Here is a 26,538-nt window from a genome sequence, read left to right on the forward strand (position 1 = left end):
TTATACTACACTTTGCCATGTAAACTGGACTGTGCTGCTGTGGGCCCCATATTGGGAATTGCTGCCCGTTATGTGAAAGGATATCTGTCGACTGTACAGACTCCATGCTTCATAATATTGGTGTGTTCCTCTTACAATCTGCACCTGTCTGGTAAATACCTGGGAACTGAAATCATTAAATACAGACAAATATTTGGGTTTAAGACTCTACATCCTTCAGACGAGTCATGCTAATGCATAACCTATTATTCTATCAGCTTTCTAAGGTTGTAAGTGGAATATGTAATATTTGTCCCCCCAACGGTTTAGGTTCTGTCCAGTGGCTTTGCTGTTAGAGGTTGTGAGGTATGGGCTGAAGCTCTGCCCAGTTCGCAATAATACTTACATCTCCGGGGCAGTCCGAATACAACTGCGCCAGCCTACACCTGCACGCCTAGGCCCATAATTGCATACCCATAGTTCCCCCACCTGCCCCTCCTCTACAGCACTCATCCTTACTGTGGGTGCAGGTGGGGTCTAACCATACCACTGCACACTGCCTACACTCCATATCTTTGGACCCATGCTGTACGTTGTCTCGACCCATGGGTCATCAGGCTTGCCCAACCTACTGGTCCGTGTATGTACATGGCCTGGTTAAATAAATCATCACAGGGACTGACTCCAATCATCATCAATTTTTGGGGTGTCCCACAAGGGACATTGATTCCTTGTTTCATGATTAGACTTGCCAGGTCTCTCCCACTGGTAGTATCCTGCCTGTGGTCTGGGAAGCAGTGGTGTGTTTACTTGTATCATGTGTTTGTATGTTTCACCTGTCTAGCTGGGAGGGGGGGGTTGATGCTACGTGTTACATGTTTGTTGATTGGATCCCTCACCCCCACTGGCACGGCTTGTGTACATATGTAATTTTTAACTGCTGTATCCTATCTATATTTATATATACACATATATATATATATATATATATATATATATATATATATATATATATGTATGCTGTATACTATTATTTGATAAATTGTTTTCTAGTCCTGAGGAGCTTTTCTCCCCGGGTTTGTGCCATAAATGAGCCAAAAGCTCAGCCAGACTTACCCGGTTAACAGATGTAAATTAAATAAACAAATCAATGAATATCCTAGCTATATATATATATATATATGTGTGTATGTTTACACACATATATACATATATATTTCTATATATCTATATACATATATATGTATATATATATATATATATATGTGTGTGTGTGTGTGTGTGTGTATATGTATGCATACATATATATATATATATATATATATATATATATACTTTTATATATATATATATATATATATATATATATATATATATATATATATATATATATATATATATATATATATATGTCTACCTACATATGGATGTATGGGTATCTGCATTTGTCTATATCTATATGTGGGTATTTAATTATATTCTGTCTCTGTATGTATACATTTGTACTACAGAGAGCGTGAGGTTTAACTCCATGGAGGTATGGGTATATATATATATATATATATATATATATATATGTATACACACACACACACACACACACACACACACACACACACACACACACACACACACACACACCTCTACATTTTCCCATCTACATCTGGTTATTCCATTCTTTGCCATGTACAATAGACTGTGCTGCAGTGGGACTAATAGTGGGAGTGGCTGCCCATTGGGCGGTGGCCCTAGCCAATGCACACTATTGCTTACATCCCTGCTGGGGCGGTCCACATAGACCCACTCCAGCCAACACCTGCACAGCTAGGCCCATAATTTCATACCCATAGTTCCCAACCTGCACATCCTCTTTGGCACTCTTCCTTACTTAGGTGCAGGTTGGGTCTGGCCACACCAGTACACTCTACCCACTCCCCACTTCTCGGGACCCATCACGTATGCTGTCTCGCCCCATGGATCATCAGACTTCCCCTACCTTGTAAACTGGGAACATGCATGGCCTGCCGTTGGACATCAGTGTAATGGCTGGAAACCCAAAAATCATTGAATTTTTGGGTGTCTCACAAGGGACATACATGTTGTTTCAAGATTAGACTTTGCGGGTCTGTCCCACTTGTAGTATCCTGACTGTAGTCCAGGAAGCAGTGGTGTGTTTACTTTTATTGTGTGTCTGTATGTTTCACCGGTCTTGCTGGGGGGGGGGGTTGATGCTATGTGTTACACGTTTGTTGATTGGACCCCTCACCCCCATTTGCACGGCCTGTGAACATATGTAATTCATAACTGTGGTATCATATCCTAGCTATATACATGTGTATATTTACACACACACACACATATATATATATATATATATATATATATATATATATATACATACATATATATATATATATATATATATATATATATATATATATATATACACACACATAACTATATACATATATATCTGTATATGTATGCATACATATATATATATTTTTATATATATATATATATATATATATATATATATATGTATATATATATATATATATATATATATATATATATGTATATATATATATATATATATATATATACATATATATATATATATGTATATATATATCTAACGACATATGGATGTATGGGTGTCTGCATACATATATATCTCTATGTGGGCATTTATATGTATTCTGTCTTTGTTTGTATACATTTGTACTATGGAGAGGAGAGGTATATCTCCATGTAGCTATGGGTAGATATACACACACATACCTCTATATACACACATCTACATCTGGTTATTCCATTCTTTGCCATGTAAATTAGACTTTGCTGCAGTGGGACATGCAGCAGGTGTAGCTGCTCATTGGCCAGCGCCATTGCCCAATGAACACTATTGCTTACATCCCTGGAGCTGTCCGTATAGACCCACTCCAGCAAACACCTGCATGCCTAGACCCATAATTAGCTACCCATAATTCCCCCACCTGCACCTCCTCTACAGCACTCATCCTTACTCTGGGTGCAGGTTGGGTCTGAACACACCACTACACACTGCCCACTCTCCACTTCACGGGACCCATCTCACATGCTGTCTCAACTCATGGGTTATCAGGCTTTCCCACCCTTGTATTCAGGGTATGTACACACCCCACCTTGATAGGTCATCACACTGGCTTCCTCCCATATTATGACAAATTTTGGGGTGCCCCACAAGGGATGCTAATGTCTCTGTTCCAAGATTAGATTTCATGGGTCCACTGTGTCTCCCCCTGGTTGTATCCTGCCTGTGGTCTGGGGAGCAGTGGACTGTTTACATTGTTTGTGGGTTTGTTTGCATGTTTCCTCTGTCCGGATAGGGGGGAAGGTCATGCTACGTGTTAGACATTTCTTGCTTGGGCCCCTCACCTCCATTGGTATAGCCTGTGAACATATGTCATTCTTGGGTGTTGTTTCCTATCATAGGTATATATCTGTGTATATCTGTGTATATCTACGCACACTATATATATATATATATATATATATATATATATATATATATATATATACACTTATATATATGTATATGTCTGCATACACACAAATATATATATATATATATATATATATATATATATATATATATATATATATATATATACATATTGCTGTATATATCTAACAGCATGTGGATGTATGGCCTTAAACTCACTTACTGTTGCTGACATATGCTTACTACTGCTTTTTGCTACTTAACCTGATTACTGCTTTATGCATAATGATACTGACACCTCACATGTGCATTTCCTGCAGTACTCTAGGTTTTATATATATATATATATATATATATATATATATGTTATTCCATGGGTTATGCAACATACATATTACTTATAACATGCTTTGCCATGGGAAATGGTATGTCTCAGTTACCTTCCTTGCTTACATCCATGGGGCAGTCCCATTAGAACGGGTCTGTCCAACCTCCAGTTAAGCAATGAAGTTACTTACCTTATCAAATCATTTCTTAAAATAATCAACTCTCTAGCCCCTTAATGCAAAAAGACAGTCACAACTAGTTCTGCCAAACTCTACCCTTTAGTAATAAGCAGGTTATATTTCTCAGAAATAAAGCATTGAAGGCACGGCATATAACAGGAACTATAACAACCTTCAGTAAAACAAATAAGAAACCTAACAAAAACATTGGTAAAACTCCTCCCAAAAAATATAACAACTTACAGAAAACACACAAGAATAACTATAAATGTTTCCTGAACTCAGTTAATGCTCTTCTCAAACCAGGCCAAAAAAAACCCATAACTTAACCTGCTAAATCCAGCTGTTGTATACTTTTCAAACTCAACTCAAACTTTATGTATAATGTTACTTCCCTAATAAAACACATACATTTTCTACTGTACCATGCCCCATAATCTGTGAAATGTTTACCTTCACTATCAATCATGTTCCAGCTATCTTTAATAAAAAGCTATTACAAAAAATGCAAAAAAACAACTATAGCACAATCTTCCCCCAAAATATATTCCACAAACAGGTGACATCATAGGATATCCCATCTTTATGCTGGACAGTCATTTTTCCAAGAATCCAACATTACCATTGAAGCAATCTTACATTATCCCTGTCCATAACAGAGGCACTTATCTTGAACCTTCAAATTACAGACCCATATCACAGTATTCCTGCTCTCCAAAATTCTAGAAAAATGCATCCACTGACACCAAAATCTCATATACTTTATCTCCTATAATCTGCTGCCATGTATTCGATATGGGCTTCAAACATCACTACTATCCTTAAATACAACAAACCAAAATGCAACCAGGGAGATATTATATTCACCTTATTCTCAGATCTATGGCACTCAGTACTGTACCTTACCAACTGTTTCTATACGCAGTACAATAAATTGGTTCAGTAGCAATCTTAACTGAAAATGTTTGCACTGGCGCAAAGCATAGTCTACCTTCCTACTAACCACTATTGGCATGTCACAAGGATCCATCTTTTTCAATATCTTCATCAGTAAGATGCATTTCACCTCAGTATAAACTATGGTAGCTCAATACACCAACAAAAATATGCAATGGTCATGATATGTCACAACTTCAGGCTATCACTTAGGAATCCTTCATTTCTTTGGAAAGATTGCTAATTAAATCACAATTATTTTTAAATGCTGGAAAAAAAAAACAAATTAATTCTGTTTGCTCTTACCTCTTCCCAACCATCTCAAATAACTCATATAGCTGCAACATTGTCTTGTCCAGCAAGTCTATCAGACAGCTTATACTACACTGTTAGGGATGGTGACAAACCAAGACCTCGGAAGTTACCACTATATATATATATATATATATATATATATATATATATATATATATATATATATATATATATATATATCAACTATGTTGTGCACTGAATAAACCAAACATTAGTACTTCTTTACAATGTAAAACCCTGCCATTCTAATCACACCTGGTAACCACTGTTTATAATTTACTGCTATCCAGCCTGCTATATGCCAGTTCCATACTAACCAACCTCCAATCAAATCAACTAACCAAATTAGAACAAACCTATAATCAATTTGCCAAATTTGCAACTAATCTCCCCAATAAAATACATCACTGTATTACTTCAACAAACTAGGCTGCCTAGACCTTTCAACACCATAATTTACTCTCATCTCAAAATAACACAAAAGACTTGCATGAATGAAAAATATGTCCTGCAGATAGAAACCTTCCAAAAGGGCACACTTCAAGAAGAGACTTGAGATCTAAAAATCAGAATTTAATTATATTACAGATATCTGCCAGTCACTGTGGAAATGCACTTTACTTGGTCTATGTACTTAAACTACAGAAAATGATTCCCAAATAGCCTAAACAAACATCAAACCTTGAGCAATTTCAAACCACTTTAAATATTCCTGCCCATGTTCCTTTCTAAATAAATAATCTCTGGTCTCCCTAGCTTTTTATCACTCTCACCTGTTCTTTTAAGCCTAACAAATGCAAAACAGTGTAGATTGCTCACAGTCTAAAACAAAACAAAAAAAATTGCCCCTTAGCTCCTTCTAACTACTATTCTGCAAAGCATACTCTCTTTCCTGCCATCCTGCTCAAACTAGCATGTACAATTTCTCTCCTAAGTCCTTCTAAGCACTCTGTCTAGCCTACGCTCTTTTTCTCATCCTCACATTTCCTGCTGTATACATCCCACGACATCGAGCTTGTTATGCACAAGACTGTAATGTTATATCATAGGCAGGTTGTAAAATCATATATTTTGTGTGGTGAATTTTCTCCCTGGGCGAGTACCAAAAAAAGGAATATCCTGTCAATCAAATGTTAAATAAATAATAAAATAAAGAAATATACATGCAGCTAAAGAGAGTAAGAGCGGTCTCAGCCATGTTTTTTAGATTTTTCCACAGCTTTTGATACTGTAAGCAATGCTCTTCTCATAGAGAAAATTAACTACATAGGTATATATTCACAACATCCACAGAGCTTATAAAACTCCTGTTTGATAACAACACTGACACTGACAGTCATCACAAGTTATGTACAGATTATGGGGTAGATTTAGACACCGCACTCCTGGCTAGATCTTAAGTGTACTCAAATGAATAAAAGAAGACTGATCACAGCCTGAAATGATCAAAAACATGGCTGTGATCGTTTGATACTGTAGGCCACTCTGTCCTTATAAAGTGATCTAAACACACAAGTATGCATTCAGTCACCTATCCAATCATCAACAGAGTATGAAGGAGAAGAAAATGAATCTCCCAGACAAACAAAATATAGAAATATCAAAGATATGTCTAGACAGCCTTTATCACTGTACATGTAAACATGGAATCAGTGTGCATGTGTGTCAGAATGAGCCACATCCCAAACACTGATAATTCCACACTTCTCTAACCCTATGCAACTTGCTTAAAGAACAATAATGGCTGCAATACTCCTTCACATTACTACATTTCTGATTAAAATCCACGGGTCTCTGCCTAAATACAGTCTACAAACAATCTAACTTTGTGTAGTTTTCTGCAAGACCCATTGACTTAGATGGACACCCTCTGCTACATATCACTACTAGAGACCCACCAACTACAGAAGCAGCTAGCATTAGCAGGACTTTGTAGTCATTTACAATATATTCAAACGCACTGGCACATACAGAGAGACATTAATTGATTTATAAGCTGTATATGTAGCATGCACAGGTAGCCAGTGCTGTGGGGTTAGTTAAGTAATTATTAATGTGTCACAGTGCAGTTTGTTGTCCATGTATTAACTTTACAGAGAACTGTTGTTTGAACAGTTAACTCTGCCATACAGCAGAAATCTATAACACAGTCCCAGCATACATGTATCAATTTATTATGTCATATATATACAAATTAATGCAGCATTTGTGGTGTAAAATATATTATTGTTATTATTATTATTATTAAACATAATTGAGACTAGAAGTGAGATTAACATTTAAATGTTACTGCTTTTTATTACGGCTGTAGCAAACTATAATTACAGCAGACAGAAATCACATTAGGAAGAAGCCCCATCTACTGACCTTTTTGAAGTTCTTTTATAGCAAAGGTATACCTTGATGCATTTGGTAGGTTAGACCAGACAACTTGCCATAAAGAAAGAAAACTTTATCATCTCCATAGTCATTTGTTCTTTGTCTGGCAATACTGACTGCATCGTTTTACAATAATGATAGAGACGTTCATCTTTTATATGCAGCTAAGTTATAACAGTAGCATGTATTTCTAGATTTATGAGTTTATATATACCAGAATGTACAGAATAACAGAATAGTGATCTGGCATTTTGCTTTTTGGTTATCAAGGCAATAATGTTCATGTTTTGGTGAAGGAATCATCAGAAAATTTTACTAACCAATATGTGAAGACAAGTAATGTTTCAGGTGAGGGTGTATTAAGGTACAGAGGGGCTTATTCTACATGTGATTGCCGAACACCTTTAAAAATAACTAATCAAGTTAGTCATTTTCCAGGCTCCAAACAGCGGTGCTACCAACATTTGTTTATTTCTTTTTTTTTCTTTATTTATTTATATTATATCTGGTTAAAGTATTAAGAGTAGACAGAGTGTTAAGCCTTGGCATTTAATTTAACCTATGTTTATTATGGACTAATCAGTTTATAAGCTGTCTCTCACTTTATATATTTTATTCAGTCACTGATTTGTACCAAGCAGCATGTATTTCATTTGATACAGTTAATTTATTGGACTGTAGGCAGTTAATAAGGCAGACCTGGTCATCTTGTAATTGATTTTAATTGGTAGAGATGATTGTGATTGATGCCATATTACTGGATGGGCTGCATGAAGGAGGCTGTATATACTGATTTTAGTATAAAGGAGAAAATCCACAAAAAGTCATTCCAGTTATGTTGGAAAAATGTACAAAGTTACCAAACTCAGAATCAATTGTCAGCACACCCTTGAGATAGTTCATCATGGCTTTGAAGAAGTCTATACTTCTGTGTAAGATGAAAGTGCTTAACTATTAAAATATTTTTATTGCTACTGTTGTGGTTGCTTTCCCAAAGATGTCTTGTTGTAAGAGAAAATATATGAATGTTAAGAACAGCGGATGTCTACAAAATACTTCATAGTACTCAAGTAGTAATCTGAGATGTCACAGAAATATCTTGTTGACTCTTAACACTGCATAAGTTATTGTTCATATAACTAGTAACACAAGTAAGAGGCTATTGCTAAAATATAAGGATATGCACTCCATTAAAACACGTTTATAGTTTAAGGCATTACAAAGTTATTTCAAAAGATACAGTCTGTTAGCAAATCACTATCTAAACCCACCTGTGTGTATGTATATGTAAGGCCCCTATCACCAAACTGAGGTTTGTTTTACTAAAAGGAACAATTCTAGGTGCAGAATCTCATAACTTAGAATTTCAAGAGTGTTAGAATGCTGAAATGCTCAGAAATACCAAGCATGCCAACTTTTTTGGTATTCCAAGTGCTGTCTGTGTGTGTGTGTGTGTGTGTGTGTGTGTGTGTGTGTGTGTGTGTGTGTGTGTGTGTGTGTGTGTGTGTGTGTGTGTGTGTGTGTGTGTGTGGAAACAATAACATTAGAATTAGTGTTTTGGTTAGAGATAGATCTTGTGCTAAGTGTATGTGTACTGTTTAGCATTAGGGTCATCCTCGGTCAGTCAGTGATATAGTTAGGATTAGTAATAGGGTTCTTTTGGAGTTAGGGTTAGGGAAGGGGTAAGGGTTAGTAGAACAATAGATGCTGGTAATTGAGTCTCTACTTATGTAATTACTTTAGGCATAAAGGAATAGGTAGTGTGCAAGGTGACTCTGTCTGTGTGAAAGTTAAGAGGGGCTCTTTGCTCATGGTTGTCTGCAATTATGAAACCCTCCTAGATGAGATGAGATGATTTTGGCAAGAAAGACAGTTTTCCAACTGGAGCTAAGATTAACTTCTCCAGCATGTAGTTAGGTCTCAAGCTGGAGCCATGGTGCAAGCTGGTGGCTTGAGGTGTAAGGTGGCATTTAGGAACTGCTTAACAAGTGGTCTGCATTCCAGGTGATGATCCAAGGATAAACAGGCAGAGTTGGCTGATAGATGTACTTTTACAGGGGAATATCTTAGGTCAGTAGAAAAGAGCTCAGAGAGATATTGTAGGACCATGGGCACATCTTCCTCATTGCTATGCAGGTCCCCTTTTGGCAGAAGAGGGAAAACTATTTCCAATTAGCTAGGTATAATCTTCTGATGCTTAGTGACTTATCTGCCTTCATAATGATACTCATGAATGGAGAATATAGGTTCTCAAATGGAAGAAGAGTTATATCCCTCAAGCTGTGAGGTTAATGGTAGACAGGTTAGATTGTACAAAGGATCCCTCATAATTTGTCAAAAACTTCACTTTCTGAGGCAGAAGGATAACTGTTTTCTTGGTCAGGTGCATCAGGTGAGAGAACTGAAACTGCCTCGGCCAGATAGGGGCAAATTAGTGCAATTTTTGACCTCTCCTCCCTTATTTTCTGGATTACCTTGGTGAGCAAAATAAGGTTAAGAAAAACATGCCAGAAAAAGGCCTGTGCAATTCAACAAGAATTCATCCACTGCCCAAGCTTTCCTGTGAGGTTTTCTAAAAGATTTTTTTTCACTTGGTTGTTGTTCAGAAAATCAGAGTCTGCTTTTGGTTAGTCCCATCTCTTCACCAAACATCTTCCCGTGGAACATCCATTCATGCGGATCTGCTCAAGTCCTGCTCAAAGGGTTTGCAACAGAATTGTCTCCTGAGAGATGTAGGCTGCTTTCAGCAGAATAATGAATTCCAGAGCCATTTCCTAAAGATGCGGTGTCTGATAAAAGAGGATACCCTCATACTGTCGATGAACAACATGACTATTGTATTTGTAGAATGCCAAACTGTTTTGAATGCCAGTACGATGTACAGAACTACAAACATTTATTTCAACTTGATATGGAGCTTTTTCTCCTATTCCTTCAAATTTACTTGAACTCTCAACCCTATGGTATTTGCAACGGAGGGCTGATCTGAGGCATTCATGCTAAGAGTCTGGTTTGGAGTGGTCTTCCTGAAGGGCATACCCTCTTTCATCTGGATATGTTCCACTTAGCTGAGCAACACTTTCATGGTACAGAGTGAAGTGAATATTATGGTCTCCAGGGGCTGGTTTTACTGGTATCTTAGGTCGCTCTGGTATTGTTGCCATTTCCTCATGTGGAGTTTGGTGAGAGGTATATTACGGGTGATTGAGGCCATATGAGTTAGAATGTAGAGGGTCTTTCCAACAGGCCAGAGGAGTTTATTGGATTGGTACAAAAGAGTGATGTAATGGTCTCCACCTTTTCCATTGAAAAAATACATTGAATTCTACTGTACCCAAGAGAGCCTTCAGAAAGATGAAAGTGTAGCTGGGGCTCAAGTTTGACTTTTGAAGGTTTGTAGTAATGGCCCTGGTTAGGCACTATAAAGAATGATCCAAGGCCCCCTTGATCTCCTGTACAGACCATGTCTGGATTTGATTGATCATTCAGAGAAGGATAAATCTAGATGTACTTCGTTCTGTAGTGTGCAGTCACTAGGGCCAGGCATTTGGAAAATCCTCATGTTGCAATAGCTAAACCAAAGAGTGAGGTGGTAAATAGAAATATGATCTATGACTTTAAAAATTGCCTGTGACCTCTGAAAAATTGGAATATGCAAATAGATATCTTTTAGAATTAGAGTAAACATGATTGTCTGGGCTTCTCATGTGAAGCAGTGCCTGGAGAGGCAACAATTTGTATTTGGTACCAGAGGAATTTGTTTGGTCTGGAAAGGTAAAGGTCTTGAATGGGTTTTCAGTGGGCATCTTTTTCTTAACATTAGGAAGCATCTGGAATAGAACTGTTTCTCCTGACCTGATGGTCGGGAACCCTTTACATAATGCCTTGGTATAACATTTCTATGAATTAGGCTTTATCAGATGTTCTTTTGACACCATGGAGATTTCCACTTTTAAGTGTTTGAGAAGAATTATTGTTTGTAGTTCTTGGAGATCATCTTTAATAAACACTTGACTACTACAATTTCTATCCATTCTTTGATGCCAGCTTGCCTGCTATCACTGGGAAAGAGTTTGGTTATGGGGCATGAAGGGCAGAAGGCTATGGTGAAGTTTATAGAGAGTGGGGAGGGAGGGGAATTTGATAGTCACAGTCGCTGCCTAGGGGTAGATATTGAAATTCCTTGCCCCTCCCCCCAGTCTCCAGTGTTCTATTGTTGTCACTTTCTTTTCAGAAAAAAAAATCTTAACCTTTGAGCTGTCCCTACTATGCTAAACATTAGGTCTGGGGGCTGGTTGAGTCCTACAACCTAGAAGGTCCAGCAGATTTATCTGACTCTCAGGTCTTTTTGCACTTCTCCTTTTCTTCTCCCTTTTCTTGGAGGGGATGTACAGCTGGCTTTTGTCTGAGGATGTGATAGACTTCAGGTACAGGACTGAAGTCTGTTTTTCTTAAGATAGGCCTGGACACCATTTTGTTTCATGTATAAGATCTTGGGCCTAGACACCATTTGTCTCATGTATAAGATCTTGTGCTAAAGTCATGACAAATCTCATTATCACTTACATCGTCCAACTCTTGGCGGTACACTACACATACTTATTATATCTGTCACTAAAGGATATTTTTTACTTACAGACACACCTGCCTTTTTGGTCAGCTTGCCTAATATCTCTGTATCTGGGAAGAATGTCCAAGAGCTTCCTAAACCCAAACAACAAATGTGAATTATATCACCGCATTGTAAGAAAAAGCCAGCGAACCTTTAACATTTTATTAAAAATGAAACACACCAAATCACTGCTCTAGCTCCTCGGCTTTTACAAGCCTTTAACAGAGTATGACTTGTTTAGAAATAACTTCATTAAATACTTGTTACAATGAATCAATTAACATCAATGAATTAATCTATATGACATTTAAAGCAATATTTTATAAAAACACATTTATAAAGAACATCTCCAATTGCATTATTGATTATATTTTAAAATAAATATAGATTCCTTCTCCCCGAGCTTCTTTTTTATATCTACTGTGTTAGAGTTTGCCCTATACCTAGCAAAGCCTTACTAAGTTTAATGCTACTGGGTGCCAAAAAAAGCAATTACTAGAAAATGGAAAGAAAAATCTAAAAAAACTGTAATTGAAGTATTAAATATAAATATAAATAAAAGGAAACAGGTATACTACATGAAAAAATATATTATGGTTTGTTTTCTTTTATATTAATGTATGTGTACCCATGCCATAATTTTAGTTGTGATTTAATAAAAAAGTTTATAAAAACAGTAGATGTTAGATTCACAGAAAACCACAACACTACTTTTTGTAAGGCAATGCATAAACAAAGTTCCCTAACACGTGCTTCTTATCCAGCCTATGATTATGTCAAGTTGTGGCTTAGCCCTATGAAATACTTGAACACCTTGTAAAGCAAGCAAAGAAGGAACTGAAGACGGCTGGCCATGCATCAGCCTTTATACCAGGTATCTGGAGAGATCTGTGGTAAAAGTGACATTGAACATCAATGGGTAAAGTGTTGTTGGGTCTTTAAATCTGGCTAGAGTTGTCCCTCAGCCTGCAGCAGTTACCTAATAAAATTACTGCAGCAATGAGCTACAAGATGAGCATCAGCTACGGCTGATGTGTGCTCCAGTGAAAGTGCCTTCAGTAAAATTACCATCAGTGGCATAACATGAATCTGTTAGCAACAGCATGGTAATCTTTGTGGTAAGCAAATCAAATAGGGAAGAATAAATTAGCAGTTATAGGATGTATGTATTTACTTTCACATAAAAGTAAGTTATCTGTCCTAGTTTTTAACTAATATACTCTGCTCTTGGCTTTCATGCATGAGAGTTATGCAAACACTGCACCACACAGTACATTGGCTCTGTGTAGTGGCTGATTGTAATCTTGTACCCTATTTATAACATCAAAAACAGAACTGAAAACAAACACATAGACTGTGTCCATGACGTAAGCTACAGCTTGTAGAGTAAGTGTGCAGTGAAGTTGAAAAAAAGCACTTTTTTCAGACCAGCCAAAAACAAAATAATTAGGGAATCACTGTTTTGAGCAGAAGATAAAAAAATGCAAATATAGTGTTGTACTCTGTAGTCCAGAAACTAGCTGGGTTTCCTTTATTATCCAACTTCTTATTATTTATTTATCATTTGTGGACCAGGTTATTAGCCTCTTTTCAGGTATACCACAAGGTGAAATTTGGCTAGAGCATCAGGAAGCTTCTCCTAATATTTTAAGTAGGTGCTGTGGGATCTTTTACATCTACCTGAGCTACCACCAACTCATGCAGAAAGGCCTTGGTTTAACATTTGACTTGAGTGCAGTACACCGCTTATGCCACACTACAGTGCAAGCAATCAAATATACCTGGTATGGGAATAGAACCCACAGCCTTCTGCAACAAAGGTGAGTATGCTACCTGTTGCACTACTGACACTGCAAAGCATGTTGTAATACCTCACGTCATGTCTTATGCTTGGAACATAACAGCTGTTGTAGGAACACACTGCTATAGGTATTATGCAGCATCCCAAATAACGATAATTGTCAACCAGTTGAAAGTGGTTAGCATACCATATCCACCATTGAAAAAGAGCAGGTGCAGAAAAATAAACAAATAAACTGCAAGGCAATACAAAGAGGTGGACTGTTGATGTCACAGTACAGGATAACTGGTGACTACAGTACAGATGTTTCTGTTTAAGTGAAACTAAAGCAGCGTATTGAATACATTTGTTTGCCATCTGTCATAAACCAAGAAGATCAAAATAATTACAAAGAGAAGCATAGTCAATGTGAGCACAGAAGTTTGAACTTCAAAACGACAAGCCTGAATTTTTACTGAGCAAACCCAAGAAAGTCATTTTTACAATGGGCACATTCTTGACTTGTATACATTACATTTCATAAACATATTTACACTTGAAGATACAGGGATGTATTGGTAAAATGTAGTTTCATGGAGTAGGTTCTGGTTATATTTTTAATTATACTTCATTGAAAACTAATACACTTCCATTGCTTACTGTGGTCCTGCTGTTTGTACAAGACTATTGTGCACAGTACACCGATAATTGGCTTTCTCACTTTTACAGCTGTTCTGTGACCGCAGAGTTGGCATATACAAGTACAGGGCTGTGAGGGGAATGCCCCTCACATGAAGGTGCAACAGGGCTTGCCCCCTGAGTAAACATTTTTTGTTATGTTTTCCCCCTTTTTGAGTTATATTTGTGTTAGATTAAAAAAAAATCAGTAAAACATAACTTGCAGAACAGTGATTCAAACTAACGTATGTCAAGCACACAAAGTTTCAGTTTACTGTAAAGATGAGATATTATTGTTATTTTTTTACTTTTCTAGTAAATTATTTGAAAACTAGTGTGGCCTGCTGTGTTTCAATAGTTTCCGCTGTGTATCACTGGCATTGCTCTTCCCTCACTGTGATACAGTAAAATGCAAACACACTTACAATAAAATACACAAACAGGTTTCAGATTCATCCAGGCTAGCAAAATATATTGGGTAGCTCACATACATACTACATGTACAAGTTTCTTTAACCCATTTTGTAGAATGTAAATGCACCACAATTCATGGAGAATTAATAATGCGGTGAAAAATGCAACTCATAGGCTTCCCTTGTATGCCCGATACTGACATAAAACATGAAGATTGTAATATATTCCCAGGTATTATGTCAGGATCAGTAAGACGTTAAGTAATGCACACATTAATTATCAACCATTGTGATCAGTTTCTGGGAATGAATGGGAGTTCAGATCTATTATACTCTTCAGCCTGAAGCTCAGAATGTGAACTCAGAAGTAAACTAAACAGATAAATGGTGTAAACATTTCCAGCTGTGCCACTAAGCATTATAAATATATTTTTAACACTGAGTTTCAGTGCTTGTTATTCCTTCAGGGACATGTTCCTCACCCAGGCTATGAACCAATGAATACAGCAGCCATCCTAACTTAGTACGAACTAATAACTTGTGTAATCTTCCAAAGTGCTTCATGGGATGTATTTATGATAACCATGGAATTAGTACATGCAAGTTTGGTGGTCTTCATCATGGATCAGAAAGTTAACCTTACGTAAATGAAACATAAACAGAAAGTGACTTCCCTCTCCTCAAATTCATCAAAGGAAGGGATTGTTATTAAGATTGGAGACAATAGTTTTAAAAAGGAAGAGAAATGAAAGTCTGCATAAACAGGCACTGTATCTCTTTAAATTTTATAGGTTCATAGGGTCTTATTAGGCAGGCAGCCTGCAGACAATACAGAGTCTGGCTATGCAACCAAAAGAGTTTGGTGAGTGGATTTGCCACGCTGTTTCGTGAGGGCCTTACTGCTTTTCCCAGAAATAAATTTGTGGGTACCTAGCCAATCATCAATGCAGAACACGAAGGAAACCAATATGTTGTATTGTTTGACATGCTGGGTAAAATAATGGCTTGCATTTTAATGTTTTATCACATGTGTTTTTGCAAATGTGTTCATAATATGATATAGGAAACATATTAACATTTTTAAGCAAATCATTTTAAAAATGATTTTGATAAATACTTCAGAAAACACAGAATAACTTTAATTTGCTTTTTATCCTTTTGTCAATTTTTCATTCCTCTTAAACAGCAACAGAAACACTGACAGTAAACCTATATGATTGTGAGAGGAAATGTGGGATGCTGGTTAGTTGGGTGAGCATAATTTCTGTGATAAGAGTAGATATTCATGTCTGATTCTGGAAGATTACATCAGAGTGCTTTCTATTGCCATGATGAAGACTTGGGTTCATGTTTTAATACTGACTGTGGCAAAGGGGAGGAGGTGGAGGGAGATAGCCATTGGTTCTACTCTTGAGGTACTGTCTTTCTTAGAATTCATTAACCTGAGCTTTTATCTACTTGTTATGGTATAAGATGGCCAGTATTAAAGACCCAATGCTATTTGTTCTGGAAAGAGTAAGGGTTTTATTGGAAGCACACACAATGCCAGCTGTATAGGCACAGAAAATTAAAGCACTGACCACAAGAAAGGTGACCAGAGTTTGATAAGTAGTTTGGGTAGCTGCAATGAGTGACCAGGGAGAGGGAAGAGTAGTGACTTACTAACTTCAAACCTCTTCTACTGGGAAGGGTATTGGGTGTAGGTTTATGCTAGGGCCTCACAAATTTCATGAGGCCTGGTGATGATACTGGCATCATGAAACGTTTTGCTGCAGTAGCAGGGGGAATAGGTGTAGGGTGGGGGAATTTCTCCTAACAATGCCATTGTTTGTTTATTTATTTACATTTGTTTATTGGGAAATTCCGACTGGACGCAGGTCCTTTTTCAGTGGATGCCCGGGGAGAAAAGCTCCACATCATGTACATGATAAATAGAGATACAAAGTTGCAGCAATAGTAAACAACATTACAGGTTGTTGGCTTTAATACAATAACAAGATATTGATTATCAACAGTATGTACAGTAAATGTTGCAAGGTAAGATAGTCTCTTGTCGTTTATAATATTAGTAACAAAGTTGTCAGACAAGATTTTAAAGTATGTAAAGACAACAAGCTAATTCTGACTGTGGTTAGTAGTGGCGGTAGTATAGTTGGGTTAAGAGTCTAGGTGGGGGGGTAAGGGGGGGGTGTTAGTCTGGATTAGAACAAGGACAAAGCCAGTGCAAATTTAAGTGGAATATGAGTGCAGTCTTGCAAAGGCTGCTGGAAGGTAGAGTAGTTATAGAGGGTGGAAGATTGTTCCAAAGTTTAGATATGGTACATGAAAATATGGCTTCTCCTGCTGAGTTTTTGGGTTTGATAACAGTGAGTTGATTTTTGTTGCTTGATCTTAGGGACCTAGTGGAGTGATACGGCTGGAGAAGGATTTGAAGGGAAGGGATGTTATGGGGGTAGTTAATAGTTTTATGAGCAAGGGTGAGTTGATTAAAGTGAAGGAGATGTGGGAGTTCTAGCCAGTTTAGTTATTTAAGGGATATACAATGATGGCTGTGGTAGGAGGTTCCAGTGGCAAATGTAGCAATTTTGTTGTAACAAGCATCCAGCTAGTGTAGGTCTGTCTGTCTAAGGTTGGTAAGTATGGGGGATGCATAGAGTAGGGTGGAGATTAGCTGGGAATTGGCTATGGAGATTCTATCCGCCTTGGTTAGGAATTGGCGGCTTCGATATAATGCACCACATTTCTTGTGAACTTTTTTTATTGTTGAGAGATATGTGGGTGTCAAATCTAAGTTTGTTGTCTATTTCCACACCGAGTAATTTTGTGTGTTCTGATGGAGAGATGATGGTATTGTCTTTGGTGAGAATATTGAAGTGGGGGGTGTTTTGGGTGGCTTTGGAAGGTTGGAACAGGAGAAGTTTTGTCTTACTTGGGTTAAGTAGGAGCTGAGCATTGGATAGCCAGCTTTCTACAGAAGAGAATGATTCCTTTGTGATTTGTTGTAGTTCTGGTATAGTGGGGGCAGAGCAGATGAGAGCAGAATCATCTGCATACTGTATAAAAGATGCTTGTGTGGTGGCAGTATGTATGTTGTTAGTGAAAAGTGAGAATAGCAGAGGGCCAAGGATAGACCCTTGGGGAACTCAGAGAGTAACTGGGAAGTGAGGTGATAGGTTATCATCCCAGATTACTGATTGCTGGCATCCATGTAGATAGCTGTGGAACCAGTTGCAGGCTGATTGTGAGAAGGACAGGTTGGGGAGAGTAAAGAGTAGTAGCTCATGAGATACCATGTCAAAGGCCTTTGAAAGATCTAGAAATACGGCAGTAGAGAATAGGTCATTGTTTTTGTGATGAAGTATAGTGTTGGTGAAGGAGAGCAGAGTGGAGGTAGTGCTGTGATATGGCCTGAAACCATGTTGGGTTTTGGAGAGAAGATTATTAGCTAGGCGGTAGTTAGAGACCTGAGTGTTGATACATTTTTCAAGTATCTTGGAGAGAGGGGAGAGGATAGCAATGGGGTGGTAATTGGAGAGGTCGGTGGAGGGGGTGCCTTTGTGGACGGGAATGATGTGGGATATTTTCCATGTTGAGGGAACATAGTCTTCTTTTATGGAATGGTTGATTAGAATTGAAATTGGGTAGGCTAGTGTATCAGCTACAATTTTCAAGTATTCAGAGGGGAGGTTGTCAGCTGCGATTAGGTTTAGGTTTTGACAATAGTCTTTTTATGTTGGAGGTAGGTACTGAGGTGAAGAAGAAAAGGAGTGGGGAGTTTAGGGTTAGGAGTTGGGGGGCCTTTGTAGGGAAGTGTTGTGTGTTTAGAGATGTTATAGTTTCAGTGAAGTGTTTGTTGAAGGATTCAGGAATATTGCTGGGGGGGGGGGTGGATGGCTCAGGGGTATCAACATTCCCTGGGTGGAGGATAGTGTTAATAGTGGACAAGAATTGCTTAGGGTTGTGGTTGGTAGAGTTTAGGGTGGATTTATAGTAGAGGGATTTGTCTAATTTTATTTGCTTTTTGGCTTTATTGCACAGTTCAAGGAATGATTGCCTATCTGAGTTATTTTTTTGTTATTCGCCAGTGTTCCCAGGCCTTATCTCTGGATTTAATTAGGGTTCTGGTGGTCTTTCATAACCTTGAGGCATGCCTGGATCTGACTTTGGCATTTTTTACAGGAGCATGGGTGTTTAGGATGGAGAGGAAGGTACTGTTGAAGAAGTGGACAGCCTCATCTAAGTTGAGGTATTTTAGTGGTGACCAGTTAATTTTTTGCAGGGAGGAGATGAAAGAGTTGGGGTTGAAGTTGCACTTGTTCCATATTTGCCTGTGGATAATGGGCTTGAGACTGTTTGTGTGGTGCAGAATTAGGAAAGTGAGGGAGTGGTCACTAAGACTGTCAGGTAAGCAGCCTGCTAGGTAAGAGTGAGGGGCTTTGTTGACTAGGATCGAGTCAAGTAAGGTATGATAGATAGATACATAGGCAGATAGATAGATAGGCAGATTTTTTTGTCTTTGTTAGTTGTGAAAAAATATATTACATATGTGTGTATGTATATACAAGCAATCAAACAATTACAACACATTGTGGTGAACTACTGCTCCAGTATTTCACCTACATGCTCTGGCAAGATGTGTATGCATTAAGAAGACTGATACAGTAATGTTGCAAGACAACTACAAAAGTCACACAACAGTAGTATTTGCAGCAAACTTGCACTTTAAACATGTGATACCTCACACACCATTACTTTAATATACAAATTCCATTGTCGTACAGCCATGGGGAAAATTAAAGAATCACATCCATTTGTATTATTGCTCATGGAAACTGGGAATGATTCATATGTAATATATCAAACCATCTGGTTCCTGGTCCATAGTCAAATCACCCCTCCATTAACTTCAGCCAGATAGGACATTCATGCCAACATGCACTGCACTACAACCATGCCTGATAATGTTTAACTTAAAAACACCTACAGTTGATTAGCTGTGTATGTGGAAAACTAGTCCACACAGAAACATACTCAACAATTTGACAATTGAGACATATGCATGTGTTATGTGTATATAAAATGTATATTTAATAATACATAAAAAGGCATCTACCAGTAGAATTGTGCTGTGATGTAATTTATATAGATTTAACTTCAGCATTTGACAGGGTCATACACAAAACACTGATCAATAAATTAGTTACAACTAGGTATCGATGTACTCTTGATAAGATGGATAGCTGCATGGCTTACAAACAGGACATGGCAAGTATCATGCAGCAACTGGACAGGTGAATTCCTTGGTTACGGTCAGGGTGTCCCACTCTTTCATGAAGCCAGTTCGAATGAAATAAATGACAGAGAAGTGCTTCCAAACCTGGTTCTTGACATATGCAGAATTCTGACCCAAAACCTCACCAGATTACATCTCTGCCTGAAAGTGAATCAGAGGTATCCTTATCGTTGATTATGAATGCTGATGTTTTTATTTGTAGCTCCACAGATTCCCTGTTATCTGTAAAGTTGCACTCACCAGTACCCAATACCTCTCAGATCTCCCTGTCTGGATCTATAATCATGCACAGGTCTCCATTCTCTCTTTTGGTCACTTAATAGTTGTTTTCTAAACTTTTCCCTGTATTTTTGAATTCTGTCCACCCTGACATGTAAAAACTTTTTAATCTAGAACCCTTCAAGTGTCACATTATCTCATCTGTAATCTCTCTTCCTCCCAATAAATATTTTATATCACCAATCTAAATTGTTATTCACCATTAATTCCTATATCACTGTCCCTGAATATTGAAAACATTCTACAGTATAGATTGTGTATATTTTGTTTTTATTGTTGTTCATTGTACTGGCAAAACTCTTGTTGAACTCCATTATGCATTTCTGCTTATATTTTAAAATGTTAATCAATGTATGTTTGTATAACAGAAACTGAAATGTGATTTAGTTTATGTTTGTATTTCAGAAATTATTTATAATCTCTGTATTGTTATAACTGTCTACTGGCCTAGTTCATGGCTGAGAGTTGATCTAAGACCAGCACACTCACTGGTTAATAACCATATAAATAAAATAAAAAAAAAATGAAAATACCTTTTGTGAATTAAAAGATCCACTTTTTAAGGCTGGCAATCAGCTTACAATCAGCTGCCCTAACTGCATCAACAAAGGATGTTATAGTACCTTCAGGGGTTTAATTTATTTCCTCCAATGACAAGATCAAACCAGGCTTACATATAGAAATGCTTGTCTTCCAAGAAATATCTGTTTTAAGTATGACCTGAGTCTATTATAGCCTTCTCTGACATCAATAACCAGTTTTTTGTATTTTACAACAGACTTGCTTCATCGTTCTTCAGTCATTTTGAAAGCATTTTTGACCATATAATTGGCTTGTCCATTTCAATTATTTAGTCTCTTTCATTTGTATACACAAAAGACGGCACAGTGGCTCAATGGAGAGCATTGTTGCCTCACAGCAAGAGGTTCCATGGTTCGATTCTCAGCTGAGGTGACTTCTATGCAGAGTCTGTATGTCCTTCCTGTGTTTATGTGGGTTTTCTTCCATATTCCAAAGACATGCAGTAGATTGATTGGCCATAGGTATGAGTGTGTGTGGTGTAGATAAACTACCAAGGCAGGGCTAGCCACCCAGCAGTATAAACCTTGGCTCTAGATGACTGTCACTTCCCTGACCCCATTTGCTAAAAGGGGTTATAGATGGGTGGATTTGTATGTACAATATAATTTGTGAACAAACTAGTGTATTTTTTCCTTTCCACTTTATGGTTGTAGTTTTAAAAGAATCATCTCAGCAACATACCAAGAACTCAAATTTCATTGTTTCTTCATTTTTGGAACAGATTTCTACATACCGGAGTACCTTTTCTGCTAATTTATCAATGTTTTCTATACGGGTATTGCTGAACATCAGACACATGTAAAAGAGCACACCCATTCCAAAGAGGAGAGTTTTTTTTTTACTGAAGTTTAAAAACAAAAGAGAAAATCAACGAAAAATATATTAATAAATCCCATATGTGATAACATTTTAAAAACTTAAAGAGCTGCAAAAGTTGATTAACTAGACAAACATTTCAAAAATATCATAATAAAAAATCACATCAAAAGTCACGTCAAATGTTTTGCCATATATTTTACTATACTGTTATTTAAGCAAGATTTTTCTTTAATTTTGTTAATGGGGTACCAGAATCCTTCTGCTCCAGAAAAAGAGTTGCAAGGCCTTCAATTTTTTTTAATTTCCCCTTCAAATAGCTCCCTAATTTGTTTCTCGCATAGCTATCACTACTTCTGTCTTACTCTTCACATCTCATACACATAGTCCACCCCTGCATTTCCCCACATAACATCTTTTTTATTATCCTCCCCTCTACTTTTCCACTCTTTGTACCTTCTTCTTCTTTCCTTTCACTGTCCTTACTTCAATTATTTTACCTAACTCCTCCCACAGCATCCTAATGCTCACCATTTCCAGCAAAATGTCTACAGAGACCAACAGTAAAAAAAAAAAAAATTAACACACACACACACACACACACACACACACACACACACACACACACACACACACACACACACACACTGTCAACACAGCAATACTGGATTGTAGCTTTGATACAATGCAAGACACAGCAAAAACCAATATTTAAAAACTTTTTTGAAAAAAAAAACAAAAACACTGTTAACAATACATCAATTCTACATTAAAGCGGTGAGATGAAGTATGTTACAGCAGTATTTGAAACTGTACTCTTAAAACATAAAAGTAACAATTTTGTACACAGTGTAGCAATTTCTGGACTGGACAACATTTAAAACCAAGTGTCCTTAAGCAAGAAAATCAGTAAGCTTGCTACTTTATAGACAGAGGCAAAAAGCATTTCTTTTTTATTTTTTTATTTTTATTAAAAGACATTTATATAGTGAGGATAAAAATTAGATTGTAGTTGTGTTTGTAACTATGAATGGCAGTTGTTACATTCCAGGAATAAAATTTCATTTACTGCATAAACATGGTTTCAGCTGTAGGTGGGTTTACATTCAGTTCATTGATGAACAGATATAAGAATAGTGGACCTAACACAGAGCTCTGGGATACACCATTGTTGAAGCTGCTGTCGCTTGAGTACTGGATACCACAATGGACTTGAAAAAAACCTGCCCGTAAGGTAACCTTTAAACCAATTATAAGTGTTATCTCCAAAGTTATGCCTTTTGTACAATACAGTTTTATGACCTACAGATTCAAAGTCACACATCATATCAATAAATACTCCTCTTGTGTTCTCTCTCTCTTCGACATTGCAGTTGATATTGTTTGTTGCTGAAGGAATTTCTGTTGTGCTGCTAAAGGCATTGAAAAAGCTGTGTTGGCAGAACACAGCTCTTAATGTGCTAACATTCTGGTTATATTGGAGTTTCCCAAAGATTTTTACAGTTGGGTAGATGTTGTTTATGAGTTGGCGGTCTTTATAGTTCAAGGGAGAGGCTGTCTTAGGTGGGGGTGAGACTAGACTGCTTGAAGGCTGGAAAATAATCCCTGATGTAAGGCAGAGATTAAATATATGGGTGAGAAGTTACACAATATATTCAACTGAGTTTCTAAGAAAAATAAGGTGAAGGAAACTGAACTTTAGCTTACCTAGAATTTAAGCTTTGTAGAAGCTTTTGGTTCAGTGCATGTCCTCCCCACGGTTGGGTAGCGTTCGAAAGACATGCGTGCGTAAATGGGCGTGCCTTCGTTGAAGGTTGGGCATCGAGCTGGCACCTCGGCGTTTCATAAAAATCTGCTGCCAATCATTAGCGGACCGGAGTTCCGCTGTGGCGACCTCTTACCGGGAAAAAGCTGAAAGACAAACAACAACAAACATCAGTGAAATAGAAAGTGGCAGCATATTGTACAAGAAGGGCGAACTGACAACTTGTCGTTGCCCAATTCTTGTATGTTACGTTTATGAGCCTAAACTAGACTATTGTGTCTCTAATAGATACAAACAGGAATGATTTACATCCTTCAGCAGAAGTCATGTTTATACTGCTTGAGGATGCTAGTGTGGAAGAGGAGGCAGTGATGTTTTCCTGTGAGATTTTGTATTTCTCTCTACTGGAGCTTGTGTTTGTTGCAGAGATGATCTCCTTTTGTCTTAAATGGTGAGCTCTAGCCGAGGTAATTTTTATACAAATGGTTATCTGCAGGGTTTTGTTTCTATGCTTTCCAAGCACGGTCTCTTTCATTATAGTTAGGAAGCCTTTGTTCTCCCAAGGGGATGAATGCCCTCTAAGCCTGTGATGGGTAGTTGGGAAGAAGAAATCTTGGCCTAGAGAGGATGGTGGTGGAGAGAACAAAGGTAGTGGTTTAGGCAAGTATATTGCAAAATAAAGTGCAATCAGTAGCAGCAAGCCTAGCATTTACAGTCACATATTTTTGATCAGGAAATATTCTGTCCACCATTATTTGTGAGACATTTTGGGAGTTTTGAATAATCATGTAGCGACATGCGTGAATGGGCGTTCCTTCGTTGAAGGTTGTGCATTAGGCTCGGCAAGCCAGTACGTAAAAATCTACTGCCAATCATTAGCGGACCGGAGTTCCGTTGTGGTGACCCCTAACCCCTAAAAGCTGAAAGACGCAAACAAACAAAATGAAGAGATGACAGTGCAATGATCGCTGAAATAATTTTTTTTATCACAACCATGCCTGAACATCTGTTTTTAATATTAGTAAGTAACAGGTCGAGAGTAGAGCCATTTTTGTTGATGAGATGGGCCTAGTGGGAGTCTTCACTAGTTGTTCAGTGTTATATTGCTGTAGCATTCTATTACTTTACCTTCAGAACCTTCTATTATGCTTGTATTTTTAGGAGTTTCATTTGGGAGCATGTATAGGATACTTTGCTGGGTTGTTGCCTGTAAGGAGGGAGGGGTACCTAAACTGAAACTATGAAGACATTTGTGTGCTTTCCTAATTTTTAGTAGGCATGCTGTCATTTAGGTGCTCTGTAATTAATAGCATTGCAATTAGATGCTTTTTATGATATCACGGTAAGAGTTTTGTTTAACTAGTAGGTTGACTTCTTCTGTATGAGTACTCAGTTGTTAGACAGAAAGCATTATATAATTATTTTTGTGAAGGTTGAGGGGTGGAAATCGTCCTTCATCCAGGTCCCCGAGGTTGCTACAATATGTGGTTGACCTGAAGTTAACCTAGCTTCAGTTGTTGCCCTTTGTTACTGATACTGTACATATTAATACTAGCTATTTTAAGGTCTTTCATTCTTTGTGACTTTCAAATGTAATGAAATCTCTGCAGCCCTCCTCCAGATTTAATAACAAGTATACTTAACATTTTCCTGAAAATCTTTAAACTTGTGACAGGTTGCAAAAATGACACACATCACCGAAGGTTTCAGCTGGAGATCTTCAGCAGAGGCAAGGCAGACATAAAAACAGTTTTGAAAGACAGTCCATTATGTAAGATTATAACTGCAATATTCACCTTGCAAAAAATAATTGTAACTGAATTGAAGAATATGCACACAAATGTGTCACTATAGGTCCACTAAATTTCACCTAGGGAATTACAAACCTTTTAAATATTCATCCTATGTTTTGCTACCCCTGTATCTCTGTCTCTGTCTCTATCTAATACCAGTTCTGCCAGCTCACTTTAACTCTCTTGTCTACCAGATTAAGCTTGGACTGGTTATGGAACCTAAGTGTATGTGTGTGTGGGGGTGGGGGGAGTGGGGGGGGGGCTTGCTATCACCTTCTGCCAGGAGTGTTTAATTTTTAGATCTACCAATATTCTCCCACCCCCTAGGCTATGTAGTATTCACAAGGGGTGGGCATGCAATGGGGATTTGCTGTGTTTTGACCCACCTCACACTAACTCTGCCATATCACCACCCTTTTCTCTTCCTTGGACTACACTCCTTATATCAGCATCCCCGGCCTCTATCAGAGATTTTTGATGTGAGTGCTCATGCGACCATCCACTCCCCCTGGATGGGTGCACCCATACCTCCCTGCTATTCTATCAGTTACCCAAAGAACTAAATCAAATCCCGGTCGGTTACTCTGTATTCAGAGCATTATCCTTCTATCACATCGGAGACTCACCTTTCAAATAAATAGTAGTACAAGAAAGCATGTCATGTGTCTTTAAGATGACTTAAAGCTATTGGGTAGTATATGATGGTACCATCAGTGTCAGCCTAGAATAAAGCTTCTTGCTTAAACCCTCTTATACCAAATGTCTCTTACTTGTTCTTCATGACAGTAGATATTCTATATCAGTATACATATAAGACATGGTGTACAAAGTATGCATGTATGACATCTGATGTCAAACTGACCCTACTTGCATAATGACCCTTGCAGCTGCAGTATATATGCACTAGTCCTTTGGATCTATACTA

The sequence above is a fragment of the Protopterus annectens genome, chromosome 1.part1 (genome assembly GCF_019279795.1).
Source record: "Protopterus annectens isolate FY-2018-M chromosome 1.part1, PAN1.0, whole genome shotgun sequence".
NCBI lineage: Eukaryota > Metazoa > Chordata > Ceratodontiformes > Protopteridae > Protopterus > Protopterus annectens.